This window comes from Muntiacus reevesi, chromosome 17 (assembly GCF_963930625.1).
Source record: "Muntiacus reevesi chromosome 17, mMunRee1.1, whole genome shotgun sequence".
Lineage (NCBI taxonomy): Eukaryota > Metazoa > Chordata > Mammalia > Artiodactyla > Cervidae > Muntiacus > Muntiacus reevesi.
In genome coordinates, this window is record NC_089265.1 from 26,303,966 (window position 1) to 26,321,299 (window position 17,334).

The 17,334-nt window shown below is 40.7% G+C and overlaps 1 protein-coding gene across 13 annotated transcripts in view; it reads left to right on the plus strand.

Annotated features, from left to right (window-relative positions):
• The window catches only part of BNC2 (basonuclin zinc finger protein 2), a 460,748-nt gene that overhangs the window by 385,807 nt on the left and 57,607 nt on the right, over positions 1-17,334 (plus strand). Inside the window, exon 1 of one of the 13 annotated variants that reach the window (XM_065907684.1) lies at positions 1,072-1,118. The exons of the other annotated variants lie outside the window; for them this stretch is intronic. The gene's annotated coding sequence lies outside the window, so the exon portion shown is untranslated. Of the gene's footprint in view, positions 1-1,071; positions 1,119-17,334 lie in introns of those variants that run through there. 13 annotated transcript variants of the gene reach the window in all.

The following is a 17,334-nucleotide window of genomic DNA, read 5'->3' on the forward strand; positions in this document are numbered from 1 at the left end:
CCCATCCCTCTGGGTCATCCCAGTGCACCAGCCCCGAGCACTTGTCTCATACATCCAACCTGGACTGGCGATCTGTTTCACACTTGATAATATACATGTTTCGATGCTGTTCTCTCAGATCATCCCACCCTTGCCTTCTCCCACAGAGTCCAAAAGTCTGTTCTATACATCTGTGTTTCTTTTTCTGTCTTGCATATAGGGTTATTGTTACCATCTTTCTAAATTCCATATATATGCGTTAGTATACTGTATTGGTCTTTATCTTTCTGGCTTACTTCACTCGTATAATGGGCTCCAGTTTTATCCATCTCATTAGAACTGATTCAAATGTATTCTTCTTAATGGCTGAGTAATATTCCATGGTGTATATGTACCACAGCTTCCTTATCCATTCGTCTGCTGATATTCTTTTCTTTTGAGAGCCCAGAGCTCTTTCAGTCTAGCACCTGTACTAAGCATCTGAGTTAGGAGAAATGTAGAAAGACTACGTCCTGGTCCCTGCCCTCTAGGTGCTCCTAGTATTACAGAAAAGAGATGAGTTCTTAAGTACACTCTCACTCCCCTAACATTAATGAAATAGTTGCTAAAGTTTGTTCTAATGAAGATATGTATTATACTTAGATGAGCATTTAGGAGAAGATGAGATTTCACTCTGATAGTGGGGAGAAGAGCCTCTGACTTGGAGGGCTAATACTTGTATTAGATTTTAAGTTAAACATTTGAATCTGAGTGTCAGTGGAAAAAAAGAATGATTTGCCTATTTATTTTCTTATAAAATAACTTTTTCAAGAGAGGGGTAAATAGTATGTATGGTTAATCAAGCAGGCAGTAGAAAGCTTAATAACTCAATCCAGTTCACATAATTCATCAGTTGCAGACACTCAAGGGCTCTTATCACCAGGCTTTCTGAGCCGGTTGCTGGGAAAGATTGAAGGCAGGAGGAGAAAGGGACAACAGAGGATGACATAGTTGGAAACCGGCATCACCGACTCAATGAACATGAGTTTGAGCAAACTCCAGGAGATGGTGAAGCACAGAGAAGCCTGGCTTGCTGCAGTCCCTGGGGTCACAAACAGACACAACTGAGCAACTGAATGGAAACAAAGGCTTTCTGAGTAGTAAGTTCTGCTGTTCTTCTCAAGTTCTGTTAAATAACATTCTCTGGAGTCACCTGAACATACAGAGGGATGTGAATTTTTCGAGGGAAAGAAACTTTTTAGCACACCCCCCACCCACCATGTAACACTCAAATCACTCAAGAAGTTTCCTTTTTAAAGTACTTCAAACCTGCCATGAAGTTAGCCTTTGGGGAGGAGAAAGGCATGTATCATAAAATATCAGCCAAGAGCCTTTGAAGATGGGTGATGTGTTTTTCTCCTTAGGATGCTAAATCACACATCACCACACATGTGCACGGAAAATGAAAAATGTCAGAGACACATTTATGTAAACCATGGATCATATTTGCATATACAGCCCTTCAGCTTGGCCCATCTACCCTCTGACCAGCAATGATTGATGCTTTGTAGTTTGCTTTTTCAAAGACTTCTCTAGTCCTAGGCTTTTGCTGTATGTTAAGACTTGTTATTTCAGTGCAAAGTGAACTAGGGTTATTAAACTATAGACCTGAGCTGTCCAATATTATAGCCAGTGTCTACTTAAACTTCAGTAAACTTTAAAATAGATTCCCATATTTGTATAGCCACATTTCAGGTATTCCATACCAAACTGAGATGTGCAGTAAAAGTAAAATAAATAAATAAATAAGCTTACCAGATTTAAAAGATTTAGTACAAAGACCCATTGTAAAATACTATGAATTTTTATATCAATTATATGTTGGACTGACAATATTGTGGACATGCTGGTTTAAAACATGTTATTAAACTTACAGCTGATTTTACCTGTTTTTAGTTGTTGTCACTTGAAAACTGAAAATTATGTCTATGGGTCACATATTTGTGTTTGAGAGAATTTGCTTTAAAAATTCATATGTTATTTTCTAATCCCATTGTTTTAGTGTTAAGGTTTATACTGAGTAAGTTTACTAAACATTTTAGGAAGAGGGTAATTAGTAGTGACTAAAACATTAGATGATTTTGTGGATTCCTTAAATTTTTTGCTTATGATTTTGACTAGATCTAGCAATCAATTTTGGGGGGGAGGGGTCTGGCTTTGTTTGTTTTGCCAGAAATGAATGCTTTTTTCCCTGTTAAATACTTTATCTTTTTAAATTGTTTCTGGTTTAGAGCTAGTTTGACTTTAACCTTTGCTCCTTGATTGGCTAGTGAGTAAGGCTCACTGAATGATAGGAATTAGAATTCAAATATTTCATAAATGTTGCCATGATAGTATTTTTTTAAAATGGGAATTCATAATCAATACAGTATGTAAGGCAGCACACTTAATCTAAATTATTTGCAGGCTAAGCCCTGAATTCTCATATTTTAGTGCATGAAAAAATCTCAGACAGAACCATTTATTTGCCAGTTAGAAAAAATTTTGTTTCCCCCTACTTGACTCAGTAGCTCACGTGTAGAAACCCTGAATGTTTCCACAAAGTTGCTTAATTTATTTATGTGAGTTCAAACTAGGTTCAGTATAATTTTTCAGTTAGTTTAAGTGTAGGCGTGTTAGTGTTATATAAACCCCATTTGGCTATTAGTACTGTTGTCATGTGTTTGATTATTTAAAAAGAGGTATCTCAATCTGAGAACAGGCATCCTAACTTAGGGGTTGTTAATATTTTATTTTTAATGTTATTTGGAACATCACGATATAGTATAGGTTGAAGGGGGAAAACCAACCCTTGCAAATTTAATAGAAAATTAGAAAGCTTTCAAAGAAAAGGCCATTACTGTGGTTTGAGGCTGACCTTACTGAAATTGTAGTGACACATGGGGAAATAAATATCAAGGGGAAATGGTGTTTTCTGTACCATGTGGAATGTGTGATTTGGTAGGACAAAGACAGAGCTAAAGACAGGGCCATAGGGACTTCCTTGGGTCCAGTGGCTGAGACTCTATGCTCCCAGTGCAGGGGGCCCAGGTTCGACCCCTGGTCGGGGAACTAGAGCCCACACACTGCCACTAAGACCCAGTGCAGCCAAATAAATAAAAATAAATAATAGAAGAAAGAGATAGGGCCATAAATAGTAGTATTGCATTTTGCTGAATTGAATCACACTGATGTTTGAGTATTTTCCTGCACTGAACTCTGTCTTGTAAACCTGAGCCTCATCCTGTTTCTCCACCTGTGTTAAAGCATCCGTGGAACAAAATGGTTTGCTGGTGGTTTGCTCATGGGTCCACACTGGTTCCTTACTGACCCTTCATTGGGAAAAGCCAAACAGGCCTACGAGGAGGAATCAGAATGTTTCACACAGCTGCTTTCTCAGCTGAGGAAGACCCAGAGAAATGTTTTCTTTCTGAGTAACCTCCTTCACTGACTTCCCTAGTGGCTCAGTGATAAAGAATCCTCCTACCGATGCAGGAGACACGTGTTGGATAGTTGGGTCAGGTAGATCCGCTGGAGGAGGAAATGGCTACTCACTCCAGTATTCTTGCTGGGAGCATTCCATGGACAGAGGAGCCTGGCGGGCTACAGTTCATTGGGTCACAAAAGAGTTGGACCTGACTTAGCGACGAAACAGCAGCAGCCTCCTTCACTCAGGTTCTCAGCTTTTGTTCTCATACTGCGGTAGAAATGTTCCTGGAGACTCAGGAGTGACAAAGGACTGTCTCTGGAGATCGGGCTTTGCTTTTTTCTCCTAGGACGTGGTTGGGGTTCAGTGCTCTCTTTGGTCTTATTTGAATGGTATTTTATCAGTCAGACAAAATAATATTCAACTATTACTATCGTTCTGCTAAAACAGTTAAGGATAAAGATTTAATGTTCTCTTTTCAGTGCAGGGCTTATGGCCACCGTGCAGGATGGTAATAAAAGAGAAACAAATGAGGCAGCTCAAAGTTATGGCTCTCCATGGCTTTTAGGTCTCTCATACATTTTTATAAAACATATATCAGAACTTGTGAATTGTTAAATTGGGTTATTTTTAAATGCAGTTGTGCTCAAATACAGTCCTGAGAGTAACCTGTTAGGTTTCAGTGTTCAGAACAGGCTCTCTCCTGGCTTCTTATCCTTATTATGTTCCCTGGTCTGTAGCCAGGAGGGGCCAGCGGACCCCAAAGCTCTGCTCCCCCGACTTGCTCTTCAAGTCCACTGCTGCACCCCCAGCTCCGCTTCTTTCCCATAGGCAAACAGGTAACTGAGTCACCCATCTCTTTTCTCATCTGTAAAAGGGGAATACAAAAGGGGTCGTTTCTGGATTCCCTTGTGGATTTTAAAAGCACAGATGAGATTAAAGAGGAACATGAACTTCTCATGTTGCTACTGTTTAATATTTACACTCCCCCTAGAAGCCCAGGAGAGCTTTAAGGAACAGGAAGTAAGTTTCAGCTCAGGTATTCCAGAGCCTGGTGTACTATTAAATGTTTGTGGGAATGTACTTTTGCCAAAAAGCTGATAATTAAGGTTCGATGAGGGAAGCATCACTCAAAATAACTTTATGAAGAGACTCCTTCATGTAACACTGTCCAACTCTAGTCCTGGCAGGATAACAAAGTGGCTATATATTGATTTGGGTGTGGAGGAATGAAGGTCAAGTGCAAGATGGGCTTCAGCAGTGACTCCTCCTGCCCCAAGTTAGAAATGGACCCCAGTCTCAAATGAAGAAGGAATATGGAGTCCTGCAAAGCCAGGAATGGTATTATTATTCTGGGACACTGCTGTCCTAACACTTAGAAGGGACTGAAATCCAGCACTCAGGTCTTGAGCTCTTCCCTCCCAGGCTGAAATAGGAGCAGCGCAAGAGGCCAAGATCATCCGAAGTAGATGGATTGCCAGGGCAGGTTGTTCTGACTTAGTGAAGTTCTTTGCATTAAAACAAACATCCCTAAAACACATTAGCCTCCAGCCCAGGAGTGGGAACACATGAAGCAGGAAGCCTGCTGGAGCCTTTAGGGAAATCTTGAGTGCTTTAGGCTGATTTATTTTCAGAGAGTTTGAACTAGATCAGCTCAAGAGAAGATGGAAACATTCAAGATGGTGGGAAATAACTGTCTTCTTTCCCCTCAATCAGTGGTCTGCTTGGAAAGGCATCACAAGTAAACATTTTCTCCTCATGTTGTGGAGGATGGGGTAGAGTTAGGGATTTCACAGAACTTGCTTCTTTTTTTTAAAGCTCCAACTACGTGGGATGAAGCCAGTGGGATATAGGACCAGCCCTGACACACCCTATGTGATGCCTTGGCTGGGTTAATGCAAAGTTGGTCCCTTGTCAAATTCTGCAGAAATTGCAGAAGGCTTGTACTTTTGAGATAGATTTGGCCTCTGCATCCCGAATAACCCACAAAGCAGGTCTTTGAGTAACAGATGCTTAATGTGCATTCCTGACCCAAGGTTTCAAATGCACAAACCAGGCTCAAAAAGATGTACCAGATTAGGAGGAAAACCCAATTAGAGGGAGATCCAAGTGGTCTCACATACCCAATCATGAATCAGCTGCTTTTTCTAGCTTAGAACATCTGTATTAGGTGTTATTAGGAAGAGTCATTCAGACCAAGGCTGAGCTCCCTGGAACTCTCGCAATGAAAATGAAATTATTATGCAGTTTCAGGATTGAAAAAAAAAAAGGAAATCAGAGATACTCTGTGTGTGCATTTGAGGAGTTTGTCAGGAAGCTCAGAAGCAGTGAGTTCTTCTTTGTTAAGGGATGTTGTGAAACTACCTCAGTCCTCTTTGGTGTGGTGGTTGTAATTATAACCACAGGGATATTGTGTTCTCAAACAAACAGTCAAGCTCCGTGATAGCAGGTTGCCTGAAGCCAAGCTTCACATATGGATGCACGTAACAATGCCTCTTAGTAATCTCCCCATTGCTTGTCATTGGCCTTCCCCTCTAACAGTGGAAACGTCTTTATAGTCTGTGCCTGGCATATTGCTTTTGTTCATCTTGGGTTCATCGTGTCAGTTTTAAACAATGAGAATGTTTTGTTCTCGAGATACAACACCTGGAACTCTCAGGCTGGATAGGGTGTGCCCATGTCACGGGAAGCGCTTGCTTTCAGAAATTTCTTCGTGGTGCGGTTGTATACCATTAACTCAGTGGGAACAAGGAAAATTAGATCCACTTGCACGCCAGCTAGCTCTGTTTTTAACACATAATTATTTTATTGGGGTGTACATTAATTAATCCTGAAATAAGATCCTGTGTGACATTGAAAGTTGTGTTGAGGAGCTCAGAGTTTAAATATTTTAGTTTTACAACTCTGTTATGCTGGCAGCCAACAATGGTGTCTCAGAGAAGTCAGCATATGAGCCCTGCTTGTGATGACATCTGGAAAGCTTGTTTTATCTATAAGCACAGTTGTAGACAAATGAAAGCAGACAGATGTAAGGCTGGGGTGGCATCTTCGCCTCCAGCACTCTCTGGCTGTACATTTTCCAATGTGTCAAAAACAGGGAGCTTTTTTTTTCAGGGGTGGAATAAAAACATTCTGTCACATCCATACCCCAGCTACTATGCTGCCTCTCCAGAGCTCTGAGGTGTAAAATGGCATATATTGTTCAAAATTTAACAAGAGCAGGAGATGAGAATTGGGAGGAGGTGCCTGCGTCTTAAGCTCCTTGACACAGAGGCAGAAGAAGGCATGGTGTCGTGTTAAGTTCATTACAATCCCTCTCTCCCAGAAGAGCCGGGGGGAAATAAAAGAATTATCAGAAGGGGATTTGAAGTTCCAGGTATATTTTTTCTCTTGCCATTATCTTTATCTCTGTATCATCACTGTGCATAGCACCCACTGTGTGCAGAGGAGGCATCTACATAGTGGTTTGTGTGGGCGGGTCAGAGGTAAGCTTTAGGGTGGGCTTGAGCTTTAAGATGAGAATTCAGAAACCTGAAAGCCACTGACATCGTGTCTGGTTGGCTTACAGGTCATTTTGCCCTGGGTTCACTCTCCAAACAAATTTTATACAAGGACAGTTCGCCCTTTATCCCTGTCTTTTTTTGTTACTGTAGAAATCAGTAGTCCTCAATATATACGTACCTACATGCCTAGGTATTTGCTGAGATTTGGGTTAAAGCAGAGACTTTTCAAAATTCCTGACCCTCCAGTGGCAATAGAATTGACTATACCTGCTGTGGGCCGTCAAGTTCCTGTTTTCGTCTCTAGCGACTTAAGGTGCCGTATTTCATGTTATATACCACACGCACCATAAAACCTTTGCTAATGATTGTTAGACATGTTTTACTGAAATTTTAGGAAGTCTTAATATAGTCTCAGTAAGCATCTGTTGAAGGACTGGGTTGCCCACTTGCATCCCCCCCCTGAAAAAAAAAAACATATTTTAGAGTACTGGAGTCTTGTATCTGAGGAAACCACTTGGACTCATGTAATTTGAGGGCAGTGAAATAACAGAAATGAAATGAAGGAAGCAGTGTGGCTTAAGGAGGTGAATTACCTTCAGGTACTTAGGCCAGGACCCAAGTCTCTCACTTCAGCAGCAAGTGTCTTTTTCAGTGGCTCAGGGTTGTTGAAAACATCTCTTTTTTTCTTTCTTCCTTTTTAGCAATACAGTTGCATTATGTTATTAACAGGGGAGAACACAGATGTCCATTTCCTGTCCCATCCCCACCACACCATCATCAATCCTTCCAAAGTGCATGGTGCTGAGGGCCGCTGAGCCCTGATAAGTGCCTTTGTGTGTACAAAATGCTGCTTTTTTGTTTTACATGCTGTTAGGCATGGTGGAGGAAATACACATGTAATCAAAAGTGTACAGCAAATTGCCATTTGGACCTGAAAGACTAAATGGTCTGGTCAGATGGATGGTTGAGATTTTAGTAACACCTGACTGAACTGATGAGCTGGCCAAGGAAAGCCCCTGGACCTTTGCATGACTTTTCACTTAAAACCGTGTGTGGGTCCTGTGACCCCATCCGTGTTCTTAGAAACCCAGTCTGGCCCAAAGGGTCCTGGATTTTAAACGTTGCAGTGGGTGACACCTCTGAGTTTATAAACTGGAAATACAGAGGGGAGGGAATATTTTCTTGGATCTTGGCTTCCTGGATTTACCTGATAACGTTAGGGTTACTGCTAACAGACATATAAGTTATCTGCAGGCCACAGAGTTTGATAACCAGAAACATTTCATGTCTCATCATCCTTTCAAAACAGAGAGCCATGAGTCAGTTTTTACAGCCTTTTCCTCCGTGGCAGCTTATAATTTAAACTATTAAAATAGAGACTGTAATTCCTTCTTATGTCATTCAAGAGAATAGGTTTTTTTTTTCCCCTTCTTCGTCTGTGTTTCCATAGCTGAAATATTTAGAGTTACTTTTTAAATGTTTGCTAACCGTATTGGATTGACACACGATAGGCAGCAGGGACCTTGTGCTGATACCAGTTTGATTTGTTGATAAATTAAACAGCTCTGCTAAATCCACCATAGTACTATTTAGTCATCTTGAATTAATCAGATATTCCTTTAAGATGCCATCTCCTAGAAGGCTGTGTTTGGTCAAGATTAAAATTATTCTTTTGGCAACATTAGAACAAAGTTATGGCTTCCCTCGTGGTGTTAGTAAATATTAATTTTATTGATAGGCGTCAATCTTGTATTATTATCATTGTTATGATTGATAGCACTTTGGGAGGCTACTGTGTGTCATATATGCTGTGTCTTACACGTGTTTACTGAGTGCTTATTATATTATTACAGGCACTTTGGAACTCCAGTTATCCTATGTAATGTCATCGTGACCCCATGAAGTTGGTTCTATATTATTATCCCATTTTGTCAATAAAAATACACATTCAGAGAAGTTACTTAAGTTCTTCAAGATCACACATCTTCTTTGCATATTGGGGGGTGTGTGTAGGTATGTAGGCATGGATGTCACTTTCAGTGTAAAATATTTACTTTCTGATCCAAATATATTATAACCAAAATGGGCTTTGTACATGTATTTGTTTACTTGGAAACAAGCTAATAATTTACTGATTTCAGAAAAGAGGCATTGAAATCGAGCAATGCTTCAATTTCCCAACTGAAAATAACCAATCATTTGCTAGGTTGACTGGAGCATCAGTGACCGAAATACAAGTTTTCTGTCCAGCATGGGCTGTTCTCTTGTTTGATAAAGAGGCAGTGTGGATTGGCTGGTCAAAGTCTGCAGGATAGGTTACTGGATCTTGATCCCACCTCTGTCACTTGTGAGTTCTGAGGCTGTTTGTGCTTCATATTCCACATCTTTAAAATGGTACTAATAAAAAAATAAATAATAAATAAATAAATAAAATGGTACTAGTAATATTAACAGTACGTATTCAATGAAGATAAAACGTGTATTGAATGAGCTCAGATATGCAAAGCACTTAGACTGATACCTGCCATGTAGCAAGTAATGTAGGAGTATTAGCTGCTTTAATTTATTTTGTGGCTGTTATTGTGATAATATAACTTAAGCTGACTCATAGGAGACTATAAGCAGCTTGCAAGATAATTTTCACATTTTTAGAAACATTTGGAGACTGTCAAAGGTAACTATGCTTCCAAAGGTTAAGCTGTTACAGATAACATTTTACTATCTTTCTGTTGAGCTGTTAAAATAAACAGATAAATAACCTAACAGATATTCTACCAAGAGTGCATAGAGAAAGAATTTAGAGCTCAAAGGCAAGTAAGATTACGTTAGTCTAAATTAAGCATTTGAAATGTTTTATATCTATCCTTTAAAAATGAGTGCTGACCCAGTGGTATCAGGAATTTTTTCCCCTTGAAATTGTAAATTATGTGACTGTTGTCTCATGCTGATCAATGATACATAAAAAAGATCCTTACAAGCAAATATAATAAAATGATAATTGTAAAATTTAGATGGTGGATATATGGATGCTTACTCTTGAGTTCATTCAGCCTTTCTATGTGTTTGAAGATTGTAATGATAAAATATTGGTAGGGGGAGACTCTTCCAACATTGCTTCTCAGTCACTGAAGGGAAAATAAACCTCCCCGAAGCTTGAAACCCTTCCCCAGGCCTGTGTTCTTTGGCATAATGATAGATGGCAGTCCTAGTGGTGTGGCACACACGCAGAAACACACCCTGTGAAATCCTGTTCCAGTCTAACTGGGAGATAGATTTTTTCCAACCACCAACCTTTTCTTTTTTTGAGTCGTTTTATGTTTTTGTGTGTGTGTGAATTGGATTCCCATTTGCATTTTGGTCTTCTGCTTAATATCAATGTCATGCTGCTTTTCCTTAGTTAGAGCTAGAAGGTTTCGGAGAAGGAGCTGAGAACGCAGGGAACCACAAAATAGTTATTTCAGTTTAATGACACTCTTACACAATGACATTCCTTTGTAACCTAGCAGAGTTGGTCAGGAGCTTTATGGTTAACGTAGAGCTCACATTTTCTGAAGCTAATAAGCATCTGTACATTAGATGATCTATACTTACTACATCTAACAATTCTTTCATCTTGTAATCTGTGTTAAAAGATGGTTTTTAGGACAAATATTCTGTGTTACACTAAGGCCGTTCATTGAAGAGAAAGATCAGAAATTAGGTTACAGATGCTGCTCAAGTAAAAGGCAGCGTTTTATCACCACACAGAATTTAAGTGTTAACTTGAAAATATTTGTATTCTGTCATGTGCCCTTTTTTTCCTCTCTGGTTTGGAGTTAAAGTTTCTTTATACAACTTTTAAAGGTTACTTTCCATTTCCAGTTTTTATAAAATACTGGCTATATTCCCTGTGTTATATGCCTTTTTTTAATGAAAAGGTACATTTGCTCATTAACTAGAGAGCTGTGACGATGAAATAAAGAATCCCCTTCTCTGTACTGCTCAGACCACATCCGGAATTTTGCATTTAATTCTGGGTATCCCATGTTGTGAAGAGCATTGAGCAATCAAAGTGAGACACCTACCTATCCCCTGCAAGAGTGGCCAGGGTGGTGAAAGGTGTGCAGACTAACCATTGGCAGATCAGTTGAAGATACTGACAGCGTTTGGTCTGGAGAAGAGCCTGCCAGAGTGGAACCTCCTCCCCATCTGTAAGGGCTTCCATGTGGACCAGGAAACACACACAGACTCAGTTGATGCCTCAGAGGATCGTATTTTATAGGAAGGCAGACTTCAGTTCTCTAGAAGGAAAGAAGTGTAGGATTCAGAGCCATGAGACCCAATGTAATGAGCCAGATGCAGCTGGGTTTTTTCTTTTATTTCTGCCAGACACTGCTGTCACACATTTATAAGATACAGAAGAATGCAAACGCCCACCCTAAGCTGTTTCTAAGGAGAATGATACTTTCTGAACACCTGCGGGAATATGTGCTAAGAAGTTCAAATAAGGGGGCACCATAAACCCCACCCAAAAGCTGAGCCACCTCTTTGTTCTGGGAATCAGTTCTCGAGGAGGAGCTAAAGAAATTTTCTTTCTAAATCTCTTCTGGAGTTGACTCTTCAGAGGAACACTCAGCGGAAGATACATATGAAGTCAGGATTCTGATTTAAAGAAATAAATGCATTCAGTTTTTTATTTAAAGAAGGCAAATTCTCTCCTGTTAAGGCTGGCATGAAAATATATAGTATTTACCTTTTCTCCCCCACATATTTTACACTTTTCATTATTTTAGGGTTATGGTAAAGAACCCGCCTGCCAATGCAGGAGATGTCAGAAACACAGGTTCGATCCTTGGGTCAGGAATATCCCCTGGAGGAGGAAATGGCAACCCACTCCAGTATCTTTGTTTGGAGAATCTTATGGACAGAGGAGGCTAGGGGGCTATAGTCCATAGGGTCGCAAAGAGTTGGACATGACTGAAGTGACTTAGCATGCAAGGACATAGTCTAGATCTATCAGATGTCTCCCAGTGAAGACCTTAGTTTTTCAGTATGTTTGAAACTACAGGCAAGTCATATGTGCAACGTTGTTTCTCTATGTTGGGGAGAGAGACAGAAGCAACAAAAGATGAAAGATAAGATGCTTACATAACTGATCAAGAGAATAATATAAGAATAAGCCTTGCCTTTAGGGAAAAAAAGTTTGAGATTTTTAAATAACTATCACAGGGAGATGGCCTTGGCTGCTGCGTATAGGTTTTAAAGTCTTGGTTTGTTAAGAAAATTAAGAGGAATTGGTTTTGTGGAGTTTTTTTTTTTTTTTTTTTTTTAACATCACATTTTTATCAAGGAATTTTTGTCTGTAGAAGTAAATACTAGAAACTGAAGGTAAGCAAAGGGGATCCCAAAGTCTTATGACACTGTGACTGTTCGTGAAGGAGTGTGTGGTTTCTCTCTCTTGTCCCATCTCTTCCTTTTCATCCCTGCAGAGAAGTATGGTGGTTTGGGACATCTCTGAGTTTAAGTTCCAGCTGAGTATCGAGAGCACTCTTAAGGGGTTCTTCTGCTTTATCAGTTTTTCCGAATCCTGCATTACTTTCCATTATCTTCACTCTGTTCTTTTCCTACTGTGCGTGCTAAGTTGCTTTAGTTGTGTCCGACTCTTTGTGACCCTATGGACTGTAGCCCGCCAGGCTCCTTTGTCCATGGAATTCTCCAGGCAAGAATACTAGAATGGGTTACCATTTCTTACTCCAGGCGATCTCCCAGACCCAGGGATCGAACCTGCGTCTCTGACATCTCCTGCATTGACAGGCGGGTTCTTTTCCCCTGTAGACACATGTAAAACCACCAACTGTAAAGTTTTGCGGCATTTCAAAACCTTTGCTTCATTATACTTATTTAACCTATGATTTCAGAAACAGCCACCTTGTAATGTGAAAGAGTTTTGGAAAATAAGAGGAACTCGGCATGTTTAAAAAGACTGTCAGGGGACTGCGGTGGATTAACTTGCAACATTCAACCATTTAACAGATACTCATTTATTTGTCTGTGCGCTGGATAGAGCTGCTCGATTCTAGGAGTCAAAATGATGAGCGAGACAGATGCTGTCCCTGTCTTCATAGAGCTTATAGACCAGTGGGGAAGGTAGGCTCAACTAATCACATAAGCATATTGCATATAAATTGCATATAAAAAAATAAAGTCTTTAAATAAAAATGCGTACTCTCGTGTGCATGCATGTGTGTGTGCACACACGCACAGACAAGCCTTAAAAAACCAAGTATTTCTGGAATTGCTTCCTTGATAAAGTGAGTTTTGAGCAGAGATCTGAAGGATGAGTTGCAGTTCTTAAGGGGACGGTGGGTGCTGAAGGATTTACAGGCAGGAGGAAGCCCTGCCTACTGGGCGAACTGGCCCCGTTAGAGCATCACTGGTGTGTCAAGGGGAGACTCAAGGGCACTGTAGGACCTCGCTTGATATACACACTTTCCTTCTCCTCTGCTGCTATTTTTTTTCTGGTCCTCCTGGAACTTTCCTAGGATCATCACCCACAAGGTAGATGGTGCTCTTTTTATTCTAATGAAACCTAATCCTCCATTATTTCAGATGATGACCACTTCTAGAAGCACTGAAACTAACAATAGTGTCTCAGCTCTCATTGGCAGATCTTTCTCTCAGTTTTTAATGGTGGATAAAGTAGAACTCCTCTTGCTCATTGGCCTCCCCTCTAGGCTGTCCTGGGTAGGGAGTTGATAAGAGATCTTTTGGACATGGGAATTGCTTCACTGTTGACAGAAAGACATGGTGAATTTGATTAAATTAAATTAGGAGCATGTGTATGCTTGACAAAGTGAGCTAATGAAGGAAAATGCATCAAAAGGATTTATGGTGAATTGATTAAAATTTTTCTCTGCAGAAAGCCCTTCCGGCTTAAGGCTTGAAATTAGAAGGCTATCGGTGCTTCTAGGCCCTCCAGGTTCTCACTTGCCTTTACAGTAGGCAGTTTGGGGACTTCTCTCTCCTTTGAGCAGCCGCTCTGTCTGCAGCCTTCTCTATCGCAGGCAGAAAGTATTCCCAACCTGCACTCTGAATTGCATGGAGGAAAAGAGGATAAAAGACACTATTTGATTTATTAATTTCTAGTGGATTAGAACTACAAATGTTTGCTGTGTTTTTAATTTGAGAAATAGAGAGAATCACAGCAGCTTTTAATTATGCATTTTGTATAATGCAGCTCTGAATAGAGCAGAACAAAATTAAAATTGTGGATCAAATACTAAATCTGAGTGGATGCTAAAGTGAGCTGTAGTGTGATGCTAATGGTTTTGCGTCTTCCTGGCATTATGTCAATAATGGCTCTAATCACATTAAGTAGAGAGCCCATTAGCTTTTTCTTTGCAGCAGCATGCACCATAGCAACACTGAGTTCCGAAATAACTTTTGACATGTTTTTAAAAGCCTCGCCATGTTCAGGCTAAGAGGCAAGTACATAACGTGCGTGTGCAGACACAAGCGCGTTCAAGGTGCTATGTATGCAGTGATGTTCTTTTGTTAGTTTAGGCATATTAACACTACCTAACACTGTCGTTGAAAAATTCAACCTCGTAGCCTTATCTTCATAAATATAATAGATTACATGCTATTTTTCATGAGACTAAAGCTTTGGTGGAATTTGCTAGGGTATAAAATCTGATCTCCTTACATAGCACTGTACCTAGAGGGATGGAAGTCCTTTGCTGTTTTCTTTCTTTGCCCTGTTCTCAAAGAGCCTGGCCTTTTCTTAAATCCCTGTCTAGTTCTAGGTTAAAGCTGGAACTAAGGAGTCTGCCTGAGGTTCTTCTGTGTGAATGCCGTTTCAGGTCCGTCCTGGTACAGTGCTTTCTGCTCCCACAATCACCGTCCCATGGGTGTTCTTAGACGAGGAGACTAGTAGTAGTACAGTGTGTGAATAGTTCTGAGTAGGAACTTTGGGAGAAATACTGAGTATTTTTAAACTTTCAATTTTAAACTTTTCAGAGAAAGTTGCAGGTATAACCCTTTGGGTTTTCATGTTCTCACACTATGAAAATAAACTGGGGAGTTGATGAAGGGATCTTTCAAATAATAACATGGCAGAGACACTTTATTGTCAATATGTATATGACCTGACGACTTATCCTTCTCCCCAGACCTTCACCCAGCCGCTATGTATCTAGACAACCAGTCTGGCAATATTGAGGGTCCATCTTTGATGCTTTCTTCTTTCCCATCTCTTCCGTCTCATTGCCTTCCGCGCCCAGAACAAGTGGTTGCTTCTAAAAAAACCCAGGAGCTTATTCCACCCCTCACCATCTCTTGCCTGTTTACATGATAATGTTCCTCTTGGTGCTACATGAGGAATGACTTTTAAGAAAGCAATATATCGTGATGTGTGGGGCTTCCCTGATGGCTCAGTGGTAAAGATTTCACCTGCAATGCAGGAGACACAGGTTCGATTCCTGGGTCGGGAAGATCCCCTGGAGGAGGGCATGGCAGCCCACTCCAGTAGTCTTGCCTGGAGAATCCCGTGGACAAGAGTCTGGCAGTCTACAGTTCATGAGGTCGCAGAGAGTCGGCCACGACTGAAGTGACCTCGCATAATATGATGTGTGTGCAGAATAAATTTCTTTCCTAAGAGGTATTCTTTTAAGCTGGGCTGCATCTTTCTAACTTCTATTCAAGATGCATAATCGGGGGTAGTAAGCAACATTAAATTTTACTGCTGATGACTGCATTCTATTAGTGCCGTTACAAAGTATAATTCTCTTAGAACTTGAAAGCAAGTGCTAGCTACTTTAGTCAAGAGTCAGGTATCTTGTCTGTTTATCTTTGATATCAAAGACCCAGAGAATTTGGAGAAACATCACACAGCTTTTAAAATTATTCAGACAAGCCATAGTATCACATGACTGCTCCCCCAAACGGTAAGACATTACTCACTGGATCTTAAGACATTTTAAGTACTTAATCATCATAATACCTTAATGAGATAGTCAGGAATGAAACTTAAATCACTTTAAATTGGGACAAGGAGAGGTGAAATGACTGCCCAAGTTTGCTTACACAGTGGTTGGACTAGGATCAACTCCAGAAATAGTTGCCTTTTTAATGTTAAAGGCTACTTCCCCTTAGCCTTTTAATTCAGAAGAGTCAACTTGAGCTCCTTAAAGGCATTTATAAGTGTGACAGTCCTACATTTCAGATCACTTTCAGATTTGTTTCTTGTTAGAAGCCCATGAGGGAAAAAGGTAAGGTCCCATTTGGAAGATGAGGAATATGACATATGGTTTGTGTTTACAGAAGTGAAATTTTTTGGACTCTCAGCTCATGTGATTGCATTACATCATGCTGCCTGAGTGGCTTGACTTATCCACAGAGATGAGAGTGTTAGTTCCATGGGGACAAGTGCCATTCCAGCTGACTGCACACTGGGAACATTCCACCACACAGGGAGAGGTAGGAGCATCGACTTGCCCATCTAGTAACTTGACCAGCTCCAGGCTGTTCTCCTAGAGTCTGTCCTCCCAGAGGATTGTCTTTCCCTCTAGATCTTCCTTGACCATCTCCTGCAGCTATAACTGCTGCCTTTAAGGGAAATGACCTACAGCTGGTTTCCCTACATCCACCTTCCTTCAGCACCATAGTTCCACATTTTCAAATATCCACTCACCTGAGGCCTGGAGGTACTATCAGCAGATCCATATCAACATAACTATAACTGAGTTTTTTCTATTTTACCCCCTTTCCTAAGTAGTTACTCCTCATAACTATCCGTATTGACCTTTTGCATCAGTCAGTAGAGCTTCCAATTTCTGGGTTCTATGATGTGTCTCCTGGTGGTTCCACAATTTGATAATATGGTGTTTGCTTCCAAGAGATTTAACAGGGAAGAAAGATGTGAATCCTATTTGTGTTTCAGATGTTTCAATATGTTTGAAGGTTTAAGACTGGGTTAGGCCTGAGGGGATAGGAGACCCAGTCTGGTAGCAGGTAGAAGGTGATTGAACCAGGTGATATTATCTGAATTTTTCTTTTCAAAGAGTGCATAGTTGAGGAAAGGGGAGTGGATACACACACAGGACTTCCCTGATAGTCCACCTGCAAAGCAGGAGACCCCAGTTCGATTCCTGGGTCAGGAAGATCCCTTGGAGAAGGGATATGCTACCTACTCAAGTATTCTTGGACTTCCCTGGTGGCTCAGAAGGTAAAGAATCTGCCTGCAGTGTGGGAGACCTGGGTTCAATTCCTGGGTTGGGAAGATCCCCTGGAGGAAAGCATGGCAACCCATGCCAGTATTCTTGCCTAGAGAATCCCCATGGACAGAGGAGCCTGGCGGGCTACAGTCCATGGGGTCACAAAGAGTCAGACATGACTGAGCAACTCAGCACAGCACACAACACACACCAA